The following is a 14,346-nucleotide window of genomic DNA, read 5'->3' as shown; positions in this document are numbered from 1 at the left end:
CACTCATTATTGCTGCACAATAGCTCCAAATAATCAGATGCACACAAATTCTCATAGCAAACAAACAAAAAAAAAAAGATCAACATTAATATGAGATACTGGGAGAAGAAAAAAAATTATTAGAAAAGTTATTTGGACAGTACATATTACAGGAAGAGATTTTGGTATAGGATCATAGAATTACGGAATCTCAGGTCAAGGTCCTCCAAAGCCTTCTAATTCAACCTGATCTTAATGGAAAAATCTTGCCTCAACACATCTGACAATTGGTAGTTCAGCTTCTACTTGGAGTCCACTAGTAAAGGGAAGCCTACTTCATCTCAACACAGTCATTCTACTTCTTGGTAGCTGGTAGGAATTTTATCTTTAATCAATCCTTTCACTGCTGTTGTGCTATTCTGTCCACTGATCTCAGCACAATGTTCTGGAGTCCACTTCTCCTACAACATCCTAAAGAATGTTGAGCCAGTGGATCATACTTATGCTTTAGATTATATCTGATTTTTTTTTCAATTGAACAAACATTTATGAAGTATGAGACACTGTGCTTGGAATACAAAAGCAGGAAATATCCTTGCTACCAAAAGGCTTAAATTTTGCTGGGGGCAATGAAACATATACAGACAGCAAAGACAAGGCATTTTTATGAAAGTGAGAGCATTAAAAACTGGAGGGATCAAGAAAGACACTGAATAGGATGACAAGATCTAAGCTTTGAAGGAAGCTATGGGTTCCAATACATGGGTGTGAGCAGTAGATTGACAGGAAATGGAATGCCAAGTTTGTTCAGTGAATATCATATAGACTGATTTGGCTGGAATGTGGAGTACATGAAGAAGTGTAATATGTTAAAGGAAAAAAATGTCTGGAAATGTAGGCTGAAACCAAATTGAGGAAGGCTTTAAGTGGTAGACTGAGGAATACATATATATATATATATATATATATATATATACATATATATATACACACACACATATTCCTGTATGTGTGTATACATATATGTGTATATGTACATATGTGGGTATGTATGTGTATATATGTATATGTGCGTGCATGCATGTAATGTGAATAGAAATAGAGAGTCACTGAAGCTTGATGAGTAGGAGAGTGACATGGTCATACCTGTACCTTAAGATTATTTTCTCAGCTATGTGGAGGATGGATTAGAGGAGGGAAAGACTTGGAAGCATGTAGATCAATTAAGAGCTGATAAAAATAGTTCCGTTGAGAGATAAGACCCTGATAGAATATATAAGAACTGACAACTGACTGGATTTCAGGGACAAGGGAGAGAGAGGAGCCAGGGATGACTCTGTAGATCATGAATCTGGTGACTAGAAGGATGATGGTACCCTTGACAGAAGCAGGGAAGTTTGAAAGAGGAACAGGTTTAGAGGGAATATGATGAGTTCTATTTTGAACCAGTTGTATTTGAGATCCCAGAATCTGAGAACCCTAGGAGCTTTCCAGTAGGCAGTTGACAATGTAAGATTAGAGTTCAATGGATATAATCACAGGTGAGGCTCAAAGACACTTGGATAGCTGAAAAAAGGAGTTGAGTACCATTTTGCTTGCCATTACAGAGGAGCAGAGCAAAGGAAGAAATTTAGGCAGAAGATTATAATTAGAGAAGAAAAATTCAGAATTCAAGATCATGAGATTTCACAGTTATGTGAATAGGGAGAACTAAGGCATGATCATGCCAATGAGGACTTTTCTCTGACATTGATTCCATGTCCCCATACAAGTTATAAAACCTCTCATTTGCTCCAGAACACTCTGGAATTAGAGATGGAATGAATTCCTTGAACTGTCTTGGGGTGCCACATTGACACTACATTGAGGATAACTGCTTCACAGATATTCTATTCATTTGGGCTATAGCCTTAGACTTAAGGGAGGCTGGTTAGAAAAAAAAAAAGTTGAGAGATCATAGAGAAGAATGGATATGTCTGGGCTTGGTTTCCTAGAGCGAAACAAACCTATAGCCATGTGACTGCCCCAGAGAATCATATGCACCAAAGAAAGAGAAGCTGAGCTAAGAGGTCAGATAAAGAGAACCATCAAATTTATGCCAATGTGGGTCCCTGAAGCCAGGGCTGTGTAGATCTCAACACTCTCCAAGGAATCATGTGCACTAAGAAGCTCCATACCTCCTTAGAAAAGGAAGAACAGGGGCAGCTAGGTAGCACAGTGAATAGAATACTGGCCCTGGAGTCAGGAGGGACCTGAGTTCAAATCTGGCCTCAGACACTTAACATAAAAACTAGCTGTGTGACCTTGGGAGAGTCACTTAACCCCAATTGCCCTACCTACCCCCTGCCAAAAAAAAAGAAAAGGAAGAACTGCATAGGTCCAGAACTAGCAGTGGATGGAGGAGGTTACAAGGAGGACCTGGGACAAGTCAGAAGTACGAATGCTAACTGAAAGCAATGAAATGACAACAATGATCCAGTGGAGTTTCTGGACCAAACAAAAGTTTGAGCAATAAGGGACAGAGAAAACAGAAACCTTGTTCTTTTGCCCTTCACTAAATAACTCACTGTGAGTTATTTGGATTCTGCAGGTCAGGAGAAAGGAGTTCACTCTAATAACCCTCAGTACTTTCCATTTGCAGGAAGAAAATAGGGTTCAACCCCTGGGAGCACTATATATGTAGAAGACAGTTTCCTGGGAGATGGGGCTTACCAGAAGGAAGAGCTGTTTAGGCATTATCCCTGAATGCTCTCCTCTTGTGTGGAAGGAAGGTAAGGACTCAGTCAGAGTAGTACTATGCCGCTAGAGGTCTATAGAGGTCCCTGAGAAGTAGGGCTTATTGCAGAGAGAAAGAAAGCTATCTAGTCTACTTTTGGGTTTAGGGATGAGTCTTTTTTCATTTTTTCAATTGGGGTGAATAAAGTCTATCCTTCATTTAATATTAATGTTAACCTGACTGCTAGCATGGCAACTGACAGCCCTTTCCACTTTCTTTTAGAGATATAGATACAAGCCAAATTCTGATATTCCAAGGGGAAATCCTGGCTAGGGATTGTGGGTCCAAAAGAGGTTTGTTTGAGAAGCTCTTAAAATCAAACCCAATCAGTATAAATTCAGAGTTTCAGTTTTGGGCTACAGTTTATACTTACATTAAATGTAACTGCATTGGGGGCGGCCAGGTAGCACAGCAAGTAAGAGCACCAGCTCCAGTGTTGAGATAGACCTGGAAATCGAATCCCAGGCTCAGACACTTAGCACCCACCCAGAAACACCTGGCCGTGTAACCTTGAGCAAGTTACTTAACCCCGATTGCTTAAAAAAAGAAAAAAATGTAACTGCATTAAAGTTTGAATGGGGTACAGAAAGAATTCTTGGGTTATTTCTATCAATTATACTTGCATTAAATATAACTCTATTAAAGTTTAAATTAGATTCAGAAATGTCTCTTGGGTTACTTCTGTTTAATTCAAAACCTTCTGAAGTACAAAAGGCACCTGGACAATCCAGTAAATCAAATTCTTCCTATATTCAAGTGTGACTATAACTGTTATACTATAGGCATTCCTTGTGAGGCAAAGCTCCTACAACAGGCCTGTCATGTTTTACATGACATTTTTTTAAATTCCCAAAGTACAAAGAAAAAATAAAGCATTTAATACATCTCAAAAATAAAACTAACAAGCTAATTCAATAAAATGATAATATTCTTTAGTACTTTTCAAGATGTTTTCACTTCAAGGCAAAGTTGATTTACTTTGAAAATCTTGATTCTCAAGATGATTTTTAAAAATGTATGTTGAATTATAGTCAGAACACTAGTAATGACTATTTGATAGATGGAATAATGACTCACATTTATATAATTTTTAAAATTAATTAATTTATTTTTAGTTTTCAACATTAACTTCCATAAAATTTTGAGTTTTAAACTTTCTCCCCCTTTCTTCCCTCCCCCCTCCCCAAGACTCACATTTATTTAATTAAAGGTTTACAGAGTGCTTTCCTCACAAATTTGAGGCAAGTAATACAAGTGTTATCCCCAGTTTAAACAGGGGGAAACAAAGTCTTCCAGAAGTTAAATGGTTTGCCCATGATTATTCTCATCTAGGTAGTTGAGGTAATATTTGAATCCATGTTTCAAGATTCCAAGTCTAGAACTCCCCCACTCACCCTACTTGGTCCAGTGCCAAGATAGCCACAAAAGATCAGAACAGGGTACAAGAGAACTCCTTAAAACAACAGAAAAGGTGGACCAGGAAACAAATCCATAGAATCCAGAATTTGAAGTGATATTTGAAATCACCTAATCTAAAAAGATGAGGGGTCTTCAATGATAGGAAACACTATCAACCAAAGCAGCCTGATTCATTTTTGCATAGCTCTAATGGAAAGTCTTTCCTTCTATCTTTCTGTGAGAGGAGAATCTACTGGAGACCCCTGCCATGTAGAATGGGCTAGATTTTTCTTAAGGCCTTACCCCATGGTGGTTTTTTCCTTAAAAGGCATTGAAATGGTCCTCAAAACTTGACCAACCCAGGCAACCAGTGATGTAACCTCCTTCTCACCTGGATAGAACTAGCTCCTCCTGGCAGCCTGACCAATACTGGAGATTTGTGTTAAATAGAATCAATGTCACATCTTCAATGAGAAAACATTTTTTTCCCTGCTCTGAATGTCCTTCCCCAGTTAGGGCTAAGTAAATCTCTGTGTGTTAACTAGTGAATGGACTATCTCATTTCATAACAATCTTGAGCCAGAACTACCAGCCCAGCGTGAACCAGGGTTGACCAACTATACATACCTGCTGATGTCTGCCTCTTTTCAACTTTATCCTTTATTCCTTGTTCTGACCTTTGGTAGCATGCCAAACAAGCATCATCTTTATTCACATTCATCCAAACACCTGAACACAATCCATAGGACTGAGGGGTTTATGATCTGGAGGGAATACAGAGGTCATCTAGACTTCTGTTCTGAAGATAGAGAAATAAGCCCGCAGAGCTAGTAAATGACAAAACTAGGGCTTCTGATTCCAAATCCCGGGTACTTTTTCTATTATGTCACCCTTAAAACTTTGGTGGGAAGGATGAGTAGGGGAGAAAAGTAGTTTGCAATATTCCCAATGTAACACTCCTTCTGGGTTACTTTCCCCACACAAACTTCCAGAAGGGTGACTACTACACTCCCATTCTAAGAACAGCCCCATGATCTAACACTATATGAATTATAGTGTTTTTCTAACACTATATAAGCCCCTACTAATGTGCTTTCAATTAATAATCAGCCAATAGACACAATTAGCTTAAAGTAAAGGCATTTACTAAGATGGCATAGTAAAAACAATAATGACAATGCTTAGAGTAAAGGCATTTACTAAGATGGCATAGTAAAAACAATAACTACAATGCATTCCTCCCAAACCTGAAGCTTACTCTCCCAGGAATATGATCTATATTTATAGAGAGAAAGTGTTAAAATATGGAGTACAAGGGTAGATACACATACAGGCCTGCAGTACTACAATACCCTGCTGGTGGGTCTGCCTGCCTCAACTTTCCCCACTCCAAATCACCCTCCATTCAGTAACCAAGGAGATTTTCCTAAAGTGCAAGTCCAACCATATCATCTCAGTATTCAATAAACCTCAGTAACTCCCAATTGCCTCCACAATCAAATATATAACCTGCATGGCATGCAAAATCCTTCATAAAGTATCCCTCTCCTACCTTTCCTATCTTCTTACATACTACTCCTTGCCATGTACTCTTCAGTCCAGTAACACTGGCCTCTTGGGTGCTCTGTGAAAAAGACACTCCACCTCTCAGCTTTAGGCACGTTCTCTTAGTGTCCCCCATCCTTGGAATGCTCTCCCTCCCTAACTCTATTTGCTGACTTTTCTGACTTCCACTAAGTTTCAACTAAAAAGAGAAGTCTGAAGAGTCAGGAATAAAGCTAGGAGAAGAGTAAAAGAATGAGAAATAAATGGTGAAAGGATAAAACTTTTAGTCCAGATGGATTTAAAAGTAAATACTATCAGACTTATAAAGAGAAACAATTATCTGTGCTACAAAAAAATATTCTCAAAAACAGAGACAAAAGGCACTCTATAAAAACTCCTTTTATGAAACAAATACAGTCCTGCCATCCACCCAAAGATAAAGCAGAGAAAGAACTATAGTCCACTTTCATTAACAAACATTGTTTTAAATAAAATCCTTACCAGGCAATAGAGCAATACATTCAGAAAGTAATTCATTATTAGCAAACTGAATTTATCAACCTGGGGATAAATGGATGGTTTAATATTAGGAAAATGATTAGCACAATTAATCATATTTTAAAAATACATGATTATTTAAAAACATGCAGAAATGCCTTTGACAAAATACAATACTCAATTGTGTTAAAACCCTAAAAAGCAGGGGCAGCTAGATGGTGCAGTGAATAGAGAAATGGCTTTGGAGTCAGGAGGATGTAATGCCAAGCAAAGGCAACTTCCCAAGGTTCAAAATACCAGCATAGCTGCTCTCCATTTTATTCAGTGACAAATTAAGAACTGAGAAAATCAAAATATAACAAAATTCAAAATACAGCATTCACCAAGTGTAATTCAATAATCCCCAAGTACTACTCCACCCCTGACATTATAATTCATTTAGTCAATTCCAAAGACCCTCTTCTAAGTATCACTTCACCCCTAGGCAGTACATTCATTTAGTCAATCACAAAGCTCCTCTTCTCAAATGGAGATTAGTTTCCAATCATAAGAAAAGTACATTTATTTGGTCAATCACAGAGCACAAAAAAGTCAAAAGTTTCCCACCCTTGGATCACAACTGAATAGGCCATCTACTCCAGAGTTACAACAAGCTTAAGCACAGCATTTAATACCCAAAGAGAGGTCTTTTCTTCATCTTGACCCAAGGCAAGTTCTCAGCAATCTTTGTTCCTGGGGAGACAAAGCTCAGCAAGGCCACAAGATACATTGCCAGTGTCCTCATTAATTCATTCTCTGTCTGCAGAACAGTCCTAGGACCCCTGAAAACATTAGTAAAACCCTCTTCCAGGATTTCTGTAAACATACAACAAGAAAATCCTTCTTCATGGCTTCTGAACCAACAGCAAGGTTGAGGACCTCTGCAACAACAGGACTGTCCTTCACCAGTGGACAAATCTGGTAAAACAACATCAAAACAAAGTACCAGCATAACAGCCATGTCTCCTCAGTCCTTCGCAGCTCTGGGTGGCAGTTCTCAAAAGTCCTGGGCAATTCAAAGTGGCCCCCAGCAATCTTCTTCTTTGCCTCCACGATGCTGCTTCCAAAAAAATTCTTCTGCCTCTCTCTCTGCTTATGCCTCTCTAAATTCACATCACCAGCTCCTCCCAGTTCAGCCCTCTCTTTTCATGTCAACAAGTCAATCCCACAAGTGGATTTCACAAGCTCTGGGTTTTAACACAATCAGTCTGAAAACCAAGCCAATACAGGGGGATCTTTAAGCTCCATTACTATTACAGAGAACCTGAGTTTAAATCCAGTTGCAGACACTTGACACACTTACTAGCTGTATGACCTTGGGCAAGTCACTTAACCCCAATTGCCTTGCTTTTTCCCCTCCAAAAAAACCCCCAAGCACCTAAAAAGTATTATCATAGGGGCAGATAGGTGGCACAGTGAATAGAGCACCAGCCCTGGAGTCAGGAGGACCTGAGTTCAAATTCGGCCTCAGACACAACCCAGAACTAGCCATGTGACCTTGGGCAAGTCACTTAACCCCAACTGCCCTACCTTCCCCTCTCCAAAAAGCAAAAAAAAAAAAAAAGCATCATCATAGAAGGGACCTTTACCATGAAAAAAAAACATGTACCTAAAACCAAGAGCTAGAATTGTTTGAAATGGAGAAACATTGGAATCTTTCCTAGTTTAAAGAAGGACAAAGCAAGTGTGCCCTTTTCTCTACACTATAGGACATAGTTTTAAAAAAGTTAGCTATAACAAGAAGAGAACAGAATTAAGTTATTACTACCAAAGAAGAGGAGGGAAAAACCTATTTGCAAGATGACACTATGATATACTTGAAAAATCTGTAAAATCAATTGAGATGATTAATAGCTTTGGTAAAAAAAAAAAAGGATACAAAATAAATCCACAAAATCATCAGCATTTCTATACAATATCCAATAAAAATGAGGTATAAATTAAATTATATACAAGGTAACTAAGTAAAATATTTTAGATTAACCTACTAAACTACATATAAGATTTACTTAAAAACAACCAAAAAACATTCTATAAAGAAAGGAAGACATAATTGGAAAGATATTCACTATTCCTAGTAGGGCCATATCAATATGATGAAAATGACTGAAGCACCTAGAAATTATCTTGTATTTATTGCTTGCACTTCCTCTCCTCTCCCTAATGCTTTACATTCTGGTTTTCAACATCATTCACCTGAAACTTTTCCCATTTTCTTCTCTCACCCAAGCACCCACTGCTACTACCTTCTCTATGAGATTGCTTCCAATTTGCTCTATTTAAAGTCATTCACAGCCTGGTTCCAACTAACCTGTCAAGTCTTCTATATTATTCTTCTTTATATTCACCATGGTCCAGTTAAACGGGCTCACTTACTGTATGAAGATACCCATTATTCTCTTTGCTATCACCATGGCTTTTCATTGACTGTCCTCTGTATCTAGAATGTACTCCTTTCTCACACCACTAACTCTTGTAATCTCTTATTTCCTTCAAGGCTCAGCTGCAATGCTACCTTCTGTTTCAAGTTGTTCCTGTTCCAATGTCTTTCTTCCAAAATTAACTTGAATCTATTTTTGCACATCGTCATATATGTACATAGTATCACCCCACTCTAATTGTACATTCCTTCAGGCTATAAGCCATTTCACATTTGAGTTTTTACCTTCAGTATCTAGCACAGTGACTGACACATCACTTAAGAAATAACATAGATTAATTGAAGGTAATTCGTAGATCTGTTATGCTAATATTTTATAATCATGTAACCAATTAACAAGCATTAATTAAATAACTTCAATATGACAGGCACTTGATAGATGCTGAGGATATAAAGAAAGAAACAATCCCTACTCATAAAGGCCTTAAATTCTAACATGGGAGTAGCAACTACATAAGAAATCAAAGAGGATAAATCCAAGGTTATTATATAGCCACCATTTACATAGTGCTTGAAGGCTGCAAAACTCTTCACATGTACTATGTTACTTGATCCTTACAACTATCCTTTCAGATATAGGTACTATTACTGTATCATTATAAAGACGCTTTGGTGAGAGAGCCCTAGTAGTTGGTGGGATCAGGAAAGTTTTGAATGAGCTTTGTATTGAAAAAAGACAATATAAGGAATGCATTCCAGACATGAGGGACAGCCAGGGCAAAGGCACAGAGACAGGAAGTGTCTTGTGTGAAGAACAGAAATTCCACTTTGGTTAGATAACAGAGAGACCCAGGAAGAGAAATATACAATGAGACTGAAAGGATAGAATCAGGCCAAGTACTCTATTCTTTGTGTTAAGAAGTTTCTCTAGGGGGGTGGCCAGGTAGCACAGCGAGTAAGAGCACTGGCTCCAGTGTTGAGAAGACCTGGAGATCGAATCCCGGGCTCAGACACTTAGCACCCACCCAGAAACACCTGGCCATGTAACCTTGAGCAAGTTACTTAACCCCGATTGCTTAGGGGCAGCCAGGTGGCTCAGCGAGTAAGAGCACCGGCTCCACCTGGATCAAATCCGGGCTCAGATACTCAGCACCACACCCAGAAATAATAACTGGCCGTGTAACCTTGAGCAAGTTACTTAACCCCAATTGCTTTAAAAAAAAAAAAAAAAAAGAAGTTTCTCTAGGAAGGGGAGAAGGGCACTTTGGGAAATGTAGGTGATGCAAAAATTAAAAAATACATGAAATTAATTTTTGAAATGTAAAAAAAATTCCAATTTTTTTCATACCTTTAGATTTCTTTTCCTCACTTTTTTTTATATACTTTGACAATTTACCCCTCAGTACCCTCAAAATTATGTTGCCTCTAGCATAGGCCTCCTCTAGGTAAACTAGATCTATTAAAATAGATTAATTAACTGTTTTTCCCATATTGTTTTGTTCAAATCATTTTTATGTCTTCTGGCAACAATTCAGGACTTTTATATTAGAGTTCAAATGTAGTGACTCTGTGGTCCTTGATTATGAAAACTAGTTTGCCATAAATAACTCTACATTTATTTTCCATTTTTCATCTCTTTATTGTCCTACTTCTAATTTTATGTTTTAATACACCTGAAATTAAAATAATTAAAATAAAATTAATACACCTGGGATAAAATAACCTGAATTAAAACAAGAATGGTTACAAAGTAATTTCAATATAGCTGTATGGATAAGTCATTGTGATCAAATAAAAACAAAAAGCATTTCTATAATAAAAAGCAAGATGAGCACAATAAGAAAAAAAGAATCAGAAAGGAAAAAAATACTTTTGATAAATATTTCTGATAAAAAAATCTGACATATTCCTGTATGTCCAAAGAGTCTAAGTATAGTTATAAGCTTTAACAATTTTAGAAGTGTAAATCCTACAAGCTTACATTTAAGAACTGAAATCCAGGTTATGTCCACCAATGATGAGTGACCCCCCCCTCCATCTATCCTGGGTCCTCTTTTCTTCTCCTTCTATAGCGTCTTGCTTGATGACATCATCAACTCCCAAGGATTAAATTATCATCTCTACACTGATGATTCTCAGAACTACTTCTCCATCTCTAACCTCTCCTAACTTCCAGTTTCATATTTCCAACTTCCTATTGGATATTTAAGAGTGGACATTCTATGTTGAGCACTCTGCCAAGAACTGAAAAAGTTATCACTTTTAGGTAAAACAGCTCCTACCCTCATGATGCCTACAGTTTATCTTTGTACCTCTATCACCCTAACATAGTGGTTGCAAAAAGTTGAAGCATATTTGTTAAATTGAATTTTCTGTGACTTTATTGACCCTAGAAGACTATCTTCCCTTAGTGAAATGTCTTCAACACACCTTAACACTATAAAATTGATTTTGAATTGTGAGAAATTAATCCTTTAAAAATCATTTTATTCAAAATTAATATTTGATTAATAAATATAGGGATAAGGGATAGGAACTAGAGTTATGATTTTATTAGTAAAAGAAACACCCTCTACAAATGAGTGTTGTTACAATTCCCTTAGAATACTGAAATGTCAAGTAACTATATGGCCCAAGACCATATAGATAGTGATGTTATCAGAGGTGGCACTAACCCTACTTAACCCTGATAGCAAGATCACATTTCTATACAATAACCTATATTGATATCTATAATAGGTCACATGCAAAAAAGACTTCACATATAGGGTTTCCAAAACTAAGTTATACTAAGGCCATTTCAGTAAAAAGTAAGTGCTTTTTTTAATGATCAAGAGCCATTCTAACAACTCTCTGAAGCATTGCGCACAGTAATACTAATATTGTACCAACGATCAGCTATGAATGACTTAGACTATTCTCAGCAATACAAGATTCAAGACAACTCTGAAAGACCTGTGATGAAAAATAATGCCCACTCCCAGACCAAAAACTGATGGAATCTAAACGCAGACAGAAACACCCCAGTTTTTTACTTTTTTTTTTCTTGGAGGTTTTTTTGGTCTATGTTTTCTTTCACAACATGACTAATATGGAAATATGTTTTGCATGATTGCACATGTATAACCTTTATCAAACTGCTTGTCTTCTTAATGAGAGAGGAAGGGTGGAGGGGTAGGAGAGAATTTGGAGCTCAAAATTGTAAAAAGCAAAGGCTAAAAATTGTTTTTACATGTAATGGGGGAAAATAAAATATTAAAATTTTGAAAATAAAGATCATTGTCAAACTTTTTCAAAAGACTCTCTGAAAAATATGTAGATCTTTTTTTAGTACGCAAATGACTGAAAAGCAATTACTCCATTAGTGTCTTAGTATCCTTTAGAACAGTGGTTTCCAACCTTAATAGAGGACTTCTTTTTAACATAAAAATGTTTTTATATCCCAGATTATAGTTATACTATTAGTACCCATCAACTGAAAAATACATGTTGACAAAAAAGCTATGAAAACAGTAATGCTTAAACATACTTTTGAAAAAAAATAGTAATATACAGATGATATTATTTATATCCACAATTAACAAAACCAAAATCCATAATGGGACCTGTTAGTAAAAAGTAATTGTCTTTTTTGATAAAATAAAGATACCTAAAATTGTGCTTGCTTATTTGACATATACTGACTCACAATGAATATTTAGATTAAATTAAATAAAGGAAAATGCCTGGTATATTTATTGATTCAATAACAAGTCAATAATACCCTTTCAATTATAACTCCCAAGTCTACAGGTTGGAGATCACTAAAAGCAAGTTGTCTGATTTGGACTAAAGCAACTTTTTCCCCTCTGAATTATTTGAACAATTGTTTGACTTTTTTACTATAGAATTTAAGTCCAAGGAATTTAAATTAGCTAATTATCAAATTAAAAAGTGAGGAGGAAGAGAATTTAGATTTGTGATTTCATCCTGTAGGGAATTCCTGGTTTGGAGACTACTTCCCTCAATGCAGATCAGCAACTCATCTGTAAATGGTTTTAGAGTCACCTGGAGACTTATGATGGTCACCAACATGTCAGCACTTAAACCCAAGTCTTGCTGACTTCAAGGTTGTCTCTATTCACTAAACAATGGCGCCTCCCTTCTCCCATGGAAAAACTGTTAAGTTGAGTTTGTCAGGGACTAATATTTGAGAGCATTCACAAGATTTTAAGCATCATGGGCTTTGTACAAAAATACCCATGTTTCCCCGATAATAAGACACTGTCTTATAATTTTTTTTGGACAGAAAAACACCAGAGAGCTTATTTTCAGGGGAGGGCTTATTTTAATGAACATTGACAGCAATTTTAATAAACAGGTAAATGTGAACAAAAAAATGTACCTTTATTCAATAATGAATTCAATAAAGAACAGGATGACGGGCTCACTGCTGCAGCTCTGATTGGATGCAGCTCGGAGCATGTCGTGCGTTTCACGGCGGGGGGTGGGGGGGGACGGTGCATACAGAGGGTACCGTAATGTAGCATGTAGCACAGGGGTTCACCTTCACTACAGTAGCAATCTCAATAGGGCTTATTTTCGGGGGAGGGCTTATTTTAGAGGAATCTTACACAGTAAGGGGAGGGCTTATTTTCGGGATAGGTCTTATTATCGGGGAAACACGGTAGGACCTAACCCCTCAGTGGGCTTCCAGAAGGTGTTGGCACTACCAAGAGTACTGCACCGACCATTTCCCTGTTGAATAATCAATCACCAAGGATGTCTTACTCTTGACAGGTGAGCTATTACTGTATCTTGCTTGGAATCAGGTCATCTTCATGGCATGCCACCACTACTGCAGCCATCTGCCCATCTGAATTGGGATGCTGACTCTGGAGGGTGGAATTTCAAACCTTATCTTTCCAAGAACCAGGCCTCCATGGACTTTCTGTCCATTCCATACAATGCTGCCTCCTCCCCTCCTGCTTTCACTGTATGTGGTACCCTCCTCCATCAGCTGTGCTTTTTAAACTAGGGTCAAATTTTTTTTAATTTATATGCTCAGAACCTAGCACAGTGCTCAGCAAATAAAAGCTAACATTCATATAACATGTACTGTGCTATGGGCTTTGCAATTATTATCTCATTTGATCCTCATGACAACCTTGGGAAGTAGGAACTATTATTATCGCCATTTTACAGATGAGAAAACTGAGACAAAGGGAGGTTAAGCGACTTGCCCACGGTCATACAGCTAATAAGTGTCTGAGGTAGGATTTGACCTCAGGTCTTCTAGACTCCAAGTCCAAAACTTAAAGGAAGCTACTGACCACATAGTGTTGGTATTTTATATTTAAAATATAATAAACAGCAGGAGCAGTGTGAAGAACTTCCACCAAATTCTGAAATTATAAGCTCAAAGGAAAAGTAAATTTACCAAATCACAGAATAGGAAGGAGCTTAGAGGGCATTTCATTTTTGGATAGCTGTAATTGTCGGGAAGTTTTTCCTTTCATCAAGCCTAAATTCACCTTTTTGCCCTTGTACCCATTGTTCTTGGTTATGCCTCTAGTGACAAGCAGAATTTAGTCTGATCCTCTTCTAAATTCCTTCAGATACTTGAATATAGGTGTCTTGTCCCCTCTGGGTCTGGTCTTCTCTAGGCCGCCCCCTTTGACTAATTCTCATATGACATGGTTTAAAAATCCTTCACTCTCCCAGGTGCCCTTTCTGAACACGTTCTAGCTTA

General features: G+C 37.4%; 1 protein-coding gene across 1 annotated transcript in view; it reads right to left on the bottom strand.

Annotated features, from left to right (window-relative positions):
* The window catches only part of RAB18 (RAB18, member RAS oncogene family), a 508,262-nt gene that overhangs the window by 298,353 nt on the left and 195,563 nt on the right, over positions 1-14,346 (bottom strand). The gene's annotated exons all lie outside the window — the stretch shown is intronic.

Source organism: Petaurus breviceps, unplaced genomic scaffold (genome assembly GCF_028583685.1).
Source record: "Petaurus breviceps papuanus isolate PSGF00001 unplaced genomic scaffold, PetGlider_PUasm1.0 178, whole genome shotgun sequence".
Taxonomy (NCBI): domain Eukaryota; kingdom Metazoa; phylum Chordata; class Mammalia; order Diprotodontia; family Petauridae; genus Petaurus; species Petaurus breviceps.
Note: the sequence above shows the minus strand (reverse complement) of the source record. Positions and strands in the feature narration are given on the sequence as shown.